This window comes from Triturus cristatus, chromosome 1_2, assembly GCF_964204655.1.
Source record: "Triturus cristatus chromosome 1_2, aTriCri1.1, whole genome shotgun sequence".
NCBI lineage: Eukaryota > Metazoa > Chordata > Amphibia > Caudata > Salamandridae > Triturus > Triturus cristatus.
Genome location: NC_140580.1, coordinates 760,723,851 through 760,738,514, shown reverse-complemented (window position 1 = coordinate 760,738,514; position 14,664 = coordinate 760,723,851). Strand labels below are relative to the sequence as shown.

The following is a 14,664-nucleotide window of genomic DNA, read 5'->3' as shown; positions in this document are numbered from 1 at the left end:
CAACCGGATTATCAGAGGGCCTGGCTACTACTTGGAAGATGGGGTCCACCTTCAGGATGTAGGGAGAGATTTGTTTTTTCTGAACATTGCAGGTGCATTGGACCCAGCAGCTTCTTCTAGGTTCACGAAATGCCAGAGGGGGAACCACCCTTGGTCCACTCCGCGCGCATTACTAACACAAGCTCAGGTCAAATGTCCCTAATTAATGACATATCAAAAAAGGACGACATTACAGACTTTTCTCAGAGAGGACTTTTCAGACCCAGGAAATTATATAAATCCAAAAAAAGATATAACCACCTTCAGAGACAATCAAAATCCCAATTGCCACAAAGGAACGAACTCCTTGCCCATGCTCTGTGGAGACAAGTTACAATCACAACATCAAGAAAAGAAATCACAAACCCCAGTGTAAAACACCCAGTGCCCTAAATAGGAGGTTTATAAAAGGAGCGTGGCCAAAGGGTAACTAGGAATGCTTTCCATGAAGTGAGGCCTATGAAATTAAAGGTGGGACTTACAATAAGTGAACAAAAATCCTGTGCTTCACAGAGCATGGTCCCTGATCACGGTATCGCTGCCCTTCTGAGTTCTCTTTCATTGCATACAGACATATTACCCAACAATGAGCAGATGCCTAAAACAAGCAGGTTGATATAAGATACACGAGTTATAATGTTTTTGTGAATAATTTAAATTGAAAATGTTTCACTTCAGAAAATATGAGCCTGAATTAAAAAGTACTAAGGTCTGTGTAAGGGGTAGTAGACTTAAGAGCATCTCTCATGACCAGTTTTCCCCGTCACACTACTTTCCTCTGATAGACACTTGCACCTTTTTTTCATGACATCTTTCTGACATCCACAATCGGCATACCTCAAATATCCTTCCTCTTCATCACTGTCTTTTCACTCAGTCCTCCATGAACTTACTTGTGTCACCAGCCTTTAACCATGCTCTCTCTCATACACAACCTCTCTCTCTCCCTCCTTCCTTACCTAAAAACACATTTTCTTTTCCTTATGCACAGCCTATATTTAAGACAATTGTGTACCACCTTCATACACTTTTCCAAAATTATAATTGTCACTTAGGAGATCCTTTCTCTGGGCGCTCTGCAGAGAGTTCCAGGACTGGATGTGTTTGTAGTCTCACCTACTTACAGGCATTGTGAAATATTCACACAGCTTTTGACCTCAATTTCAGGGCTCTCCATCGTGCCCCATCATGAACAACCACACACAACCTGAAATCACCTAGACACCTGGAGGCAAGAGGAGGTGAAAATGTGAAATATAAACACGAACTGCTATACTTGCATGTCGAGGACTGTTTTTTTGCCTGCAAATTTAAGGTCATGACTATAGGGCGCAGTAGAAACCTAGTTCAAAGTCACCACATTTAAAGCACCGACAACAAACACATCCCAAACAGGATTTCTTAGCCCTTTGATTCTTTAAGGTGGGTGAGAGCAAGTGGTTTTTGGAGAGCGATCCAATTGAAATGAATGGAGATAAAACATTCTTTGAAAGGTGAACAAGGTTTTCAGAGTAGGTCATCCAATTGAAAACTCTAGCTGGAATTTTGCTTACTAAGAGGTTGAAGATGATGCCAAGCGAGGAGACACCCACCATAAAAGGGTAAGTGAAAGCTATGACATCCAAAAGTAAAACAACATCCAACAGTGAAGTAAAACCATCCATCCCCAAAACGGAACTGAAAGCCTCCAAAGGCAGTGTCACAAGGACCATAACTTAAAGGTAAATGGCACCATCACCCAAATAAACAAAGAATGAATATATAGACCACTGTGAACCCTGATGAAGTTGTAAAGCACTCTTCTTTGCATCAAGTTGGTTAGCACGCTTGTGGACCGCATGGTGAAAGAAGGCACTGGTTGCAGTTTGGCTTATATGTTAGGTGAAATGTGTCAAGTCTAAAAACATGGACTCATCAAGGTGAGCTAGCAGTGCTGTGCATAAGCACTGCATGGTGTGTTATGCACATGGATTCTTATCATCTTTCGAAGTTATTCGAATCTAAGATTAGATACAACCACTGAAGTGGTCCATAGTCCACAAGTGAAATACAACATTGTGAATACCTAGGAAATGGCAAAGGCCCACTGTTAAACAACCAGGGTGTAGTGTATGGAGTCCAGCAGGTGCGCACCGCCCATAGGGCTGAAAGGGCTTGAGCTGGCAACCCTAATCACAAGACTGGAAGTTTGTTGAAGGATGAGCACAATATTGATTTCCTGCACCCTCGATCCCTGAACAGGGCCGGACTGGGTACACAAACCAGCCTTGCCAATTGAGTCGAACCTGACACAGGAAAGGATGGTGGGTGCTGGAGGACACGTGGAAAACACTTGCAGCTGCTTTTGGTACGGGGGGCCGATATTGCAGCACTACTGCAAAACCGGCGCCCTGTACCAACAAGCATTGGCATAGCCAATAGGTCTCGCCTTTGGGACCTTATAAGCGTTTAGCCATGCAACCGTTGCATAACTAAATGCTTATAAGGTCCCAAAAGCGAGACCTATTGGCTATGCCAATGCTTGTTGGTACAGGGCGCCGGTTTTGCAGTAGTGCTGCAATATCGGCCCCCCGTACCAAAAGCAGCTGCAAGTGATTTCCATGTGTCCTCCAGCCCCCGGAGGCCGCGAAAGTGATCGCGATCAAACGTCAAAGCGGCCAGTGCGGCGTGCGCGCCCGCGCACATGCACTGTAGCTCTAGGCTGGCCTAATAGCACTTTTTGGAGCCCTCTCAAAAAGTCTCGCCAGACCAGCGCATGCGCTGAGTCAGGCGAGACCTAAAAATGGTCCTCACTGGTCCAAAACCGGCCCCACCCTTCCGGCCCACGAGAAAACGCCTGGTGCCCGCTATAACCAGTCCGGCCTGGTCCCTGAATAATGCAATAATAGCAATAGATGAACTTATATCTGAAACCCTACGCCAGTCGTCAATAACATGCTGAGTTACTTCAAGTGTCTGGGAATGCAACCTGCATTCAGACAACTCACTCCTCATTCTCGCCCTTCACTTTCACATTCACCATGCACTCACAGCGATCACAATGCACTCACACTGATCACCATGCACTCACAATATTTACCCTGCACTCACAATGACCACACAGCACTTATGCCACTAGCCATGAACTCACGCCGTTCTCCTTCCACTTACCCTGCGGTCACATGAGCACACCGCTCACTCTGCACTCAAGGTGATCACTCTGCACTCACAGTGCACTTGCGCCGTTCACTCTGTACCTCACCCTGCAGTCACACAAGCACACTACTCACCCTGCACTCATGAAACACTTCACTCACCCCTCCCCCTCACTGCTCACTCTGCAATCTCACTCAAACAAGCCCATCACCAATCATAAATTCATTCGTCCAACTCTGCACTTGCATCTCACCCAAATTCATATGGTCACCTCACTCACCCTGCAGTCACTCCTCTCACCCTACTCTAACACTGTTGCATCGTTTACCGTGCACTCACATGGGCACTCCTGTCACACACACAGCGCAGATGGTTAATGTGCCTGCTACAAAGAGCGTGTACCATGCAGATCACAGAACTGAGTGTGAGTAAACTACAATTAGCCCCATAAAAAAATGAAATTTTTGTAAGAGAGGTGCTTGAGATAGTTGATGTGCATTGTTGGCGAGTGGTAGTGAGGGAATTCGTGGAGAAGAAGGAAATGGGAGAGGGGCAGCAAAAATAAAAGACTGTTGCACCATGCGCAACCGGCGATAGGCCAGCCGTGGCTGGGAGACTTAGCACCACGAAGTTCGGGTCTAGTTGTGCCCCTGGAGTCCAGCCATGAGCGACGGCGGTCCAACCAATGGCAACACGGTATGAATTTAACATATGGAGTCACCCAGTAGCATTATTCTTATTCTTACAGAGATTGCCTTCCATATTTTTTGCTATCTGAAAGGACTTTCCATAAGTGTGAATATTTTTTTCGTTTAGAAGGATTGGGTGGCTAAACAGGAGAATTAATCTAGAACAAAGAGCCACAGATACAGAGTCCATGCTGAAGAAAGAGCAACCCAGGGACATGAATGTCACATTGCTTTGAAAAAAATATTTGAGGAAGGGTAGTCAGGGTTGAGATTGGAGAGCTGTTGACATACGAGATGAGAGATGAAGGTAAAGGAGTTGTCTCGCAGATACTTTCTGTCTTTACTGTAACTTCTGAATCACATGGAGAAAGGCTGCGAGGTATATATTCCATTACCAAAGTCTAGACGCGACAGTTTAATTCAATGGTGCCTTTTACCATTCGAGCCAAACCTACAGAAGTGAACGCCTGACAAAGACATCTCATTATCTAACTTGAGATTCACCCTAGTTATAAGGGAAACAAAATCATCACTATATTCCTTCTTGGAGAGAGGATGACGAAGGTTAGCCAAGCTCTTTAGGCCGGAAGGTGAATGGGTTGTAGGTGGTTCATTCACCACAGGTTTGCATGTCTGTTTGACTCGAGATGGCTGGTAGCATCCACTGTTCAGCAATAGTGAAATCATAGTCCAAAGAAGAGATTTTTCTAAAAACTCCCCTTGGTGTAACAAGACTAGGTGCGATTGTAAGGTGTTCCCCACTCACAGTTCTGTGACTGATAAGGGGTAAACACTATGTAGTACAACAGGGGTACCCCTAATAACGTTTCCTATATCAGGGTCTACAAAACAATTGTGTGAAAAAATATAGTTATCTTGCATGGCTAGGTATGGTCCATACCTAGCCTTGCAAGATAACTACATTTGATATTTGTTGCCCTTTTTTCCTACCCTCTGTTTGCTTGTCATCAGTTGCAATCTCATATACATTTAATGTATTAACTTGATTTTATATGTACAGATCAATGCATAAAGAATTGTATCAAAGGACATTTATCCTCATGCAAAGAACAATATACAGTCTTTGAATATATGTGTGAATTTGTTGATTTCTCTCTATCTATATATAATAAAATTAAAACTAAAAATGTACTTTTTGTTGTATTGGTCCTTGGGTCACCACATGTGTTCTTAACTAATTAGTCCACTTTAGATTGAGTTTCCTATATGTTTTTCACACAACTGCTAAGGGGTAAACACATTCCTTCCTTTCTGGTATAGCACTGGGAGCAAACTCTCCAAGGCCAGTCATCATTAATACTCGCAAAATGACAGATGCCCAAAAAGCAGGGAATAAACTAGAAGTAAAGAAGGCAAATAGTACATGGGCAGGCATGGGTGGAGTGCAGTTGAGGGGGAAAAGCATCCCCATCAGACAGGGATGGGATGCAGTGTAGGAGGCAAAGCCTCAGACATGAACTGAAGCTATGGCCCCCTTGCCACCGGCATGGAGAGAATGCTGTAACGTTGGTAAGTACTCCAGCAGTGAGAACAATTTTTGAGGATATGTGAATGCATGAACTTGAAAGCACCATTGATAAGGAAAGGACTAATCTGATAAATAATACATATAAAGACCTCTCAGAGCTGCGACTCCTCAGAAAACGCTCCGCTCTGTGGAAAGCAGGATACTCCAGTACCCCCTGTGCCAGCTCATCCAGTGAAAGGAACAGCCTAACGTTTCACTTCATCCATTACAGCCCTGTGATTGAAGCCCACATCGCATTTCACCAACTTATTAGCACATCAGCAGCAAGTACTCAACAGCAGGTCGCAAAGCAGGACATCTGCACCCCCGTCTCTGAAGGCAGAGCACTGTAAAGGGGTGACTGATCGATTATGATCACTCAGTTTATTTATAAAGGGCAATCATGGTGAAGGTTAATCTAGATGGAATGCGTTTCCATACAATGACAGATTTAATTGAAGGGTGCCTTATTGTGTTTATTCTAACACAAAACGAATCAAGGAGTTGCTAGATAGACAATGTCACCAGCAAGTCACATAAAATTGCCAACGTTTCCAAAAACACATTTTTCTCGTTCAACTCTCAGTAGAGATTCTGAACGTCAAAGGCAACAGTAACAATTTCCAGAAGTAAACAATTGAGCTAAAGGTGAGGAACAGCTAATTAAGACATATCAGTGACAGAGGAGGTCACTTCCTCTATATACCAGACAGGCTGTAAACCTGATGGGATAGCAGATCTGGGGGGCCAAGAGCTTTTACACAATATGGATCAACCATTAATGACCCTTGGCCGCAGGGGGCTTAAACCCCAGTCATTGGGGGAGGTTTTTGGGAGAGAAGTTCAGTTTTGGGAGTTTCACAATACGTTTTTCAAAGTTCTACTCTTCCGTACTGTATTTTGAAATATGCACCTGGTTCCTATATGACAGGAGGGTTGAAGACAAGAGCATGTGTAAGCACTGAAAAACTATTTTAAAAAAAAGTTTAAAACATAAATCTGATAGACTTTGCGCTGAGCACTGATCACAAACATCCGGGGGATTGGCTTATTAGCTGGTAGTGCCTTGTATTCACATTACCACGGGTAGCATGAACTCTGTGGTTGAAGCGCTCTTCCACCGTGCAGCACGGAGGAGATACTAGGACAGATGCAATTAGAAGATCTAGATTTCAGAAACACCAGAAGAAGAAAAAAGATTTAATAGAATACATGAAGCAACTGCGTGGACTAAGCCTCAAAGGGCTTGCAAAGTTGAGACACTTTCCCACCACTTGGGAGAACCCAGGAAATTCCTGTGACGACAATGTAGGTGAAGGGTCCAGAATGGGACAGGACTCCAGATGTGGCACACAGAACCTGATCACAATACTTCGGATAGAGCCTTACCGTGGCAGTGCACAATGTACAATGGTAAACAGTCTTCTTTATCTGCTAGCTGAGTCTCCTCCCCAGCATCCCCGCAATTCCCTTGCTTTACCACACAGCCGTGTCGCACTGCATATCAACTTTGAGATCATCAGATACTCCAGATAAAGCAAAGCTGGCACAACCGCTGCTACTGTGCTCGTATTGTGCGTGTGACTGAACCTTCCAAAGCCATTCCTGTTTTGTGCATACAAAGGTAACTTACTTTCTGAGGTATAAATTGTATATGCTCTATATGCATGAGGGAAACCTAATCTGCTGCTGTCTGAACCATACTGTTATGTTTCCTAACCTAGGTCTAAGTAGCAAAGTGACTTTTACCCAGATTTGTCCTACCTTGCTCTGCATAACGTTTCTAGCACTGACCTTTTACCCAGATATGTACTGAATAAATGTCGATTGGTTTTCTTGAAACTAGCCGAATTTATTATGCATGAGGATTCTTAGTAAAATCCCCTGCACATGAAATACATAACAAGATTAACATACTCTGTACAAAAGTCAATGCTATCTTTACCCGAGGGCGACAGGGCTATTTTGCATAGTTACAATTATTGATTTAGGGTCATCTACATAATCGTACTAATAACCTATCGATTGAGGTAGAACCCAGAGGCTACATTTTGGGTATAAAAGAAACGCATCTTCACTAGGTAACTAGAGGAGACGCTTCTACACCGACAAGACATGGCGGTCCCTGCACGCTGAAGCTTCAACACGCAGTGGTCTGACATCCCTTGCGGGGTGTCCAACTTGTGACTAGGGGGCATATGTATCAAAAACCGTATTTGCGATTCTCAAATAGCGATTTTTTGAGAATCGCTATTTGAGAATTGCAAAACGGGATGTATTTAAAAATTCGCACATATTTTGCGAATTCTTAATATTCCTTAATTGTGAAATCGCAATTAAGGAATACCTTCCCATTCATTCCTATGGGCCAGGAGGCCCGTAGGAATAAATGGGAAGTAATTCTCAAATTGCGAATTGCAATTTGCTAATCTCAAATTGAGAATAATTTCAAAGGTGCAAGGGTGTCATGGTGACATCCTGATGCACCCCTGAAATGAACATATGTGCGCATATGGCGCACATACATGCCCTAAGGGCATGTATGTGCGCCACATGGCACTTTGAAAAATGCCAAAAATTGCATTTTTCAAAGAAATCGCAAATTACCACCAACTTGAAGTTGGTGGTAAGTTGCGATTTCTTAAGGAGAATTCGCACAACTTGGGTGCGTGTTACATAGCATTTAAGGAATCGCAATTTGCGATTCCTTAAATGCTTATGCAAAATTAAGGAATCGCAAAATTAGCGATTCCTTAATAATGCGATGCGAAAATGTCACATACATCGCGTTTTGCGATTTTGTATTCGCAAATGCTGTTTTTTTGCGATTCGCAGCGTTTGCGAATACAAAATCGTTTGATACATATGCCCCTAAGACAGGGTCCTTCATTCTCTCCCATCAGGCTCTTTCCTAGGTGATTCTTGGCTTTACACCCACATACATGCAAAGTACACTTAGATAGGGTCCCCACTGTAGGAGTATGCTTGATTACGGTCATGTTTTTATGCTGGCATGTATTCACTGTTTTAACACTGTGGTAGAATTCTACCTTCTATTAACTAGGTTGGTGCATGTAATCTCTTATGATAGCTTCTGTCTATTGATTGTTGCAGAAAACATGTTTTATACTAGAATGACTGATTCAATAAATGCTTATTGAAAACGTCCCCAACGTTTATTCTGTGTATCTCTCTGAGACTAAGTGAGCACAATTGACTGAGTGAAATAACTGTACTGTTTCCACGATCCCTAAAGGGTCAAGGGTTGCCAGAAACTGTCCGCTCCTTGGCAAGGTAAGGGGGCTTATGGTGGCACTGTGAGCTAGCTGGTCTATAGGATAACATATCCTGTGCGGGTGTACGGAATCAGTCTAGACACCAATCCCTTCGTTTTTGTTGTCCAGCAAACGCGCAGATCCTATGTATTTTTAGGAACTACACGATAGTACCAATTGTGTGCATGCAATGGAAGCTTGTTCTGAAGCTTTCAGTACTATGCCTGTTCTGTGTCTAAAGTATTCTTGCACTGGAGATGCACCATAATATCTATTGTGTGCATGTGTGAGAGAGACAAGCGTGATGCTATGTTGTATGAAGGAAGCTTGCAAGACTGCTGCCACGATGTTTGTGTTAGTAAAGCTTCCAGAAAACCTTTTCACTATTGAAAACAATTCTCTATAGCAAGGCTTTTTGCGTTTTAGAGCAGTACACTTGTGAACACTCCAGATGTATGTCCGTCTATGATACACATCCTAGCCTATCCCTCACCATTCTCTACCTCAGTTGTGCAGCTGTGCTATTTGTCAAACTGTAGCACTCACAAACAGGTGAAACACCAGTAATAACCAGAGTGCATGCTGCAGAGCCACCGACACCACCCTCTCAAAGCCCACCCAACCTTCACTGCCTCTCCTCCACTCTCGCCACCACGCCTGTGTGTGTCTGTGAACAGAACAGCTTTAACTAAACAAATTATTTTCAATGCTTGCAAGTGATAAGACTGCATACCCGGCTTTTAGGCTTGCCCTTTTACAACAGCAACCGATGTAGTCCTATGAAACGGAGTTCGCACCATCTTGGTGATGTCAGCTAAACTTGGGAGTTTTTATTTTCACATTCTTACTGTTACAACTCCTTGCACATTGGTAAGGTGGGGTAACACCTTTAGGTGTTCTTGCTAAGTGAGCTAATGTGTGGCATCTTTTAATAGTAAGATAAATACGATGTCACAGCCTCCATAATGTACAACTATGGTAGCAATAGACAAAATCTTTGGGACTTTTTTTTGCTTTTCTGAAAGAAAAAAAAAGAAAAGAAAAAAAAAGGAGTCACTAAGGCCAAAGCCTAATAAAAATAAACCAGAAATTAAGAGCCTGTCAAAAGGCAGAAGTCTGAGGGCAGAGAAAAGGTAAATTAAAACTACTTCAGAACAAATACATTGCTTTCTCTCATGACAGATTTGTACCACCTGCTGGCAAACTATTTCTTTGGCACTGTGTTAAATCAGCAGTTTTCAAAATGTAGTTACTGGCACTGCAGAGCCAAGACCTGCGAGAAAATAATGTTATATGCAACAGATAGAAAGGTCTGCTTCTCAAATGGATTATCAAGAATTCGATCTGAATACATGAGGCAAAACAAAAAGGAGTTCGGTCTCAATGCCCGTGAATGATGCCCTACAAACGCCACTTCTTGCCCCTTATAACCACAGACTTAACCGGACCAACTCGGCACCGGGACAAGGCAGGGCAGGGCCTGACATTTCCCCCCTCCTTTCCCTTGATAATGAGGGGGCAGGGGCGCCGGTAAGCACTATCCCCCCAACCCCAAAGTTATCAAGCATTTCACAGCACCACACTCCCAGAAGCAGACACCCGAGATCGTTGCTCTTTTAGAGTGCGAGAATGAGCAGTAACAGCTGACTGCAGATGAATGGCAAAGAGGGGGGGGGGGGGAGAGCGAAAGAGACCGGAAACAGGGGAAAAGGCAGAAAACAACGTCATATTGTTCATCTGGATACAATGGACCGCTCAGTATTCGGATTAAAGTTTCCACCACCTTCAGCCAAACTAGTTGCCATTTCAAATACGAATTTTCTCACTTTACGGATCTCTCTTCCAGTCCTACCAACTAACAGAGTGCTAAAAGGCTACATCTGTAACAGTCATGCGCTATACAAATAACAGTATCTCATTATATACCATCTGAAGCTCGATCTTGCAGAGGGCTCCATCAGAAGCCATATCAGTCTGATGTCCGAGTCGTCATAATCTGAGCAACCTTGGGGGCGATTCTGCCATCTGAGATTTAAAACAGCAAAATACGAAATCAAAGAGGAAGGCCTGTGGCCGCTGTGCCTGCACAATGTGTGTAACCTGAGAGATAGACCTGGTGTTTGAGTGTGAAAAATATGTGAGATCGAAGGGATAAATCTGCTGTACACGATTGAAAGATCCGTTTCCAGATTATATTATTCTATTATCAATTACTTGTGGCAGTCGAGAGATCATGAGATGCCACTTCCTGTCATCATCCAGCAACAATAATTTTTTTCACGTATTTTTTACAATCACTTCTTTTTTTACAATCGACCTCTAAATAGAGGGAACCGCATACTCTATCCTTATTCATGGAGCCAGTGACCATCAGTGAAACAACTGGTTGAGTGGGAACCACATAATGCACAGCAGCTTTGATAGTGGGGAATCTAGGTTTCCATGTCGTAGGTTCAACACCAACATGTAGAAGAGTAGCCTTCCGTTTAGCTGGAGTACTTGGAAACTACCACAGGCGCTCACAGTCTATACAATGGATAGACCTGTACATTGCACAGACATAGCTGTGATGTAAGGACCTGTTCTACAAGAGTAAACCAAAAAAGAAGGATCAAATACAGGTAGGATGGGAAACCAGATTAGTATGGAGTACTAGGTAAAAATAAAGCTATCTGTTGATTTAGGATTGCTAAGGGAAAAGCCCGACCTCTCATAAGTGGTGGAGAGATACTCCATTAACAGATCAGTTAATGTTTGGGCAAGCCTGATGTGCGATGGGATGTTACTCCAAGCCCTTGGATCACAGCCTGAGAAGACTTGCCTTCAGAAGTTTTATTTTCAGTATTTCTTTAGTTCTATTCTGGTGATTGCTCCTCCTGTTGTGGTTGATTCATGTTATAGTACTTTTTTAGTGAAATACGGAGGTGCCTTTGGTGGGACCACTTTGTAGGCAATGCAGCATGTCTTTGATGTGTTGAAGTCTTGCAGATGTAGCACCTTCAAGATGGGGGCATGCGCTTGTGTGTCTTAAGACTTTTTTGAAGACTATTTATGGTGTGAGGAGTCGCAAATACTCCCACAGGTCATAAAGCTGGGCATGTTCTCAGCGTTATATCTGCTTGTGTATAATGTGGCAAGGGAGGCCAAAAGTCTAGAGCATCAGATAGGTGACCGGACAGTGAGAAGAGAGCACATGTTTTCTGATCAAACACTTACTAAGCCAGACCAGACACTTGACTGAAGACACAACCTAGAGGACCAACAGTAAGTCCATAAGACCACATTGAAAGATCAGAGAACCAAAAAGACAAATCGGAAGAACAAGCTGAAAGCACATAAGAAACAGTCTGGTAGACTGAAAAGGCAGCCCAAGGAATCAAAAAGCTATTGCTGTGCCCAACACAAGAGGAGGGGTTAAAGTTATTGCTTTTAAAGAAAGTGCCTGCAGCCATTAAAGGCCTCACCCACCACTTTCATGATATTTTGAAGAACTATGAAATGGTAGCAAGGTTGACCAACGGTAACCCATTGAAATAACCAGGGCACAAACGCACCTGCTGCCTCGCCTTGCAGGTGTTTTACCTTTAACTGTGCATTAAAGACCTTTGTGCCCACTGCCTCATCAAGGCACAATATCTCTTTAAAGCATATGCAGACACTGGGATTTCCGAACCCTGCCCTCGCATGGTATTCCACGCGGTGAAGGCTAAAATGAGACATCACCTGAGGTGACCAGTGCAGCCACCTCTCATTACAGTCCTGCGACACTCCCTTACAGTCTGAATGCCCTCAGGGTTATCACCACTACACAAACCACTGGAGAAAACACCTTAATACAAAATAAAGGGGCAGCGCCCAAACAGATGGATCTCCAGTACAATATGTGACTGGGAACAGCATGCACAGGGAGTAGCTCCAGGGCTGGTTGGCAGGGAGCTGAAGAAAGCAGCCCCCAGTTACACAAAAATGGAGAGGTGCACAAACTGCTCACATCATAATGTAGTGCATATAAACCATTGACATGATGCAGCCAGGCAAGAAGGGGCAGAGCAGCACTCGGGTGCTATGCCATTTTATAGCAAGTGCATCCAAAAAGACTGAACTTTAGAGTCCATCAAAACAGCTGCTCAAAGAACACTCTGTTACTATTCGCAATTGTACATCGCGACCAATTTCGTCAGTAACCATGCAGCATAATAAATACCTACAGTTTAAGTTAGTGGGTGCATGGAGGAAACCACCCTCTGTAGAGTTTTGCATGTAGAGTTATGAGACTTGGTTTTACTTTTCAGTGGTCTTGCGGCCCCACAGTCAACTTACCCTGATTAAAGATATCACATCCTGCATGGAAGGCAGGATTTTGTGGATTCACTGGTATTTAAAATTGCTCCCTCCACCAGGACCTAACCTGGTCTCTTACCCAGTGTTGAGCTTGCTGTATGCCAGATCAGAAACAAATATTTCTTCCATTTGCTCTCCACAACGTTTTATTTGACAAGAACACTTCTTTTTGCAGCGTACACTGTTACATCCTTTGAGGGGAGTTGTTTTTCTTTTAAATTAAAATTATTAAATGAAAATGAAGCAGATGGGTGAGTTGCCACCAGTGGAGGCGAGGTGGCTACATATCTCTAGTGATGGGCAAGTAAGAAATTAACACTAGAGACCTTACAGATTGCAGTACGGGATAGGCAGCCTGACAAGCAAGGTGGATGGCCATGGCTGCCTTTATGCATTTCACATACGTTTCACTTCTTAGACCAAATGCAATTTTGTGTTATGTTAACTTATTATATATGATGTCCCCGCAAGCTCTCTCTTGCTACAAAGCTACTTGTAGGTTAAAACCCTTTGCTGGTTGGTAACCCCGGTACAAAAGGGGGTGGTGATGGACGGAGCATCAGAACCAATCAAACACTCACACCCAGTGCACAGATCTGGGTTTGATCCATCACCGTTCTTTAGCCCACTCTGCCACACCAGTTCAGACATGGCCATATGCAAATCAGTCTGACCCTGTGCCTCATGGGAACAGTCCAGCCCGAACTGCCAAGCCATGTCTTCCTTGGACCGGAAACAAGCTTCCTAGGACCGGTTTCTGGCATTTCAGCCGTCTTCAGCCGGGCTTGCTTGAATCCAGTGGCAAAGTGAGCAAGGGACTCAACGTCTGAGCATACCCTGCCAACTTATGGCGAACAAAGCGGTACAAAAGGGGGTGGTGATGGACGGAGCATCAGAACCAATCAAACACTCACACCCAGTCAACAGATCTGGGTTTGATCCATCACCATTCTTTAGCCCACTCTGCCACCCCAGTTCAGACATGGCCATATGCAAATCAGTCTGACCCTGTGCCTCATGGGAACAGTCCAGCCCGAAAAATTTTCAACACTCCGTCCATCATTTCCTTTGGTTTTTGCTTTGTTCGCCATAAGTTGGCAGGGTATGCTCAGACGTGAGTCCCTTGCTCACTTTGCCACTGGATTCAAGCAAGCCTGGCTGAAGACGGCTGAAATGCCAGAAACCGGTCCTAGGAAGCTTGTTTCCGGTCCAGGGAAGACATGGCTTGGCAGTTCGGGCTGGACTGTTCCCATGAGGCTCAGGGTCAGACTGATTTGCATATGGCCATGTCTGAACTGGGGAGGCAGAGTGGGCTAAAGAACGGCGATGGATTAAACCCAGATCAGTTGACTGGGGGTGAGTGCTTGCAATGTTCAACACTCCGTCCATCATTTCCTTTGGTTTCTGGTTGGTAACCCCATCATTACTACCACTGGTCGAGGCTGAACAAATAAGTGACAGGGTAAGACGTGGTCAAAACAGCAAATTGCTACAATCAGCTTTTTCACAACCTTTTACCTGTCCCACCTAGGAATCATTTATGGGGTTGCTGTAACTCTCAGTATATTATTCTCTCTAAGTAACTTAGGAACCAGTTTTAAAAATACAAAACTGACCAGCATGTATAGTTACTGGGCAAAGAATGCTCTCACATTTA

The 14,664-nt window shown here is 43.9% G+C and overlaps 1 protein-coding gene across 2 annotated transcripts in view; it reads right to left on the bottom strand.

Moving 5' to 3' along the window:
• The window catches only part of VCL (vinculin), a 319,126-nt gene that overhangs the window by 302,757 nt on the left and 1,705 nt on the right, over positions 1–14,664 (bottom strand). The window lies entirely within an intron of this gene.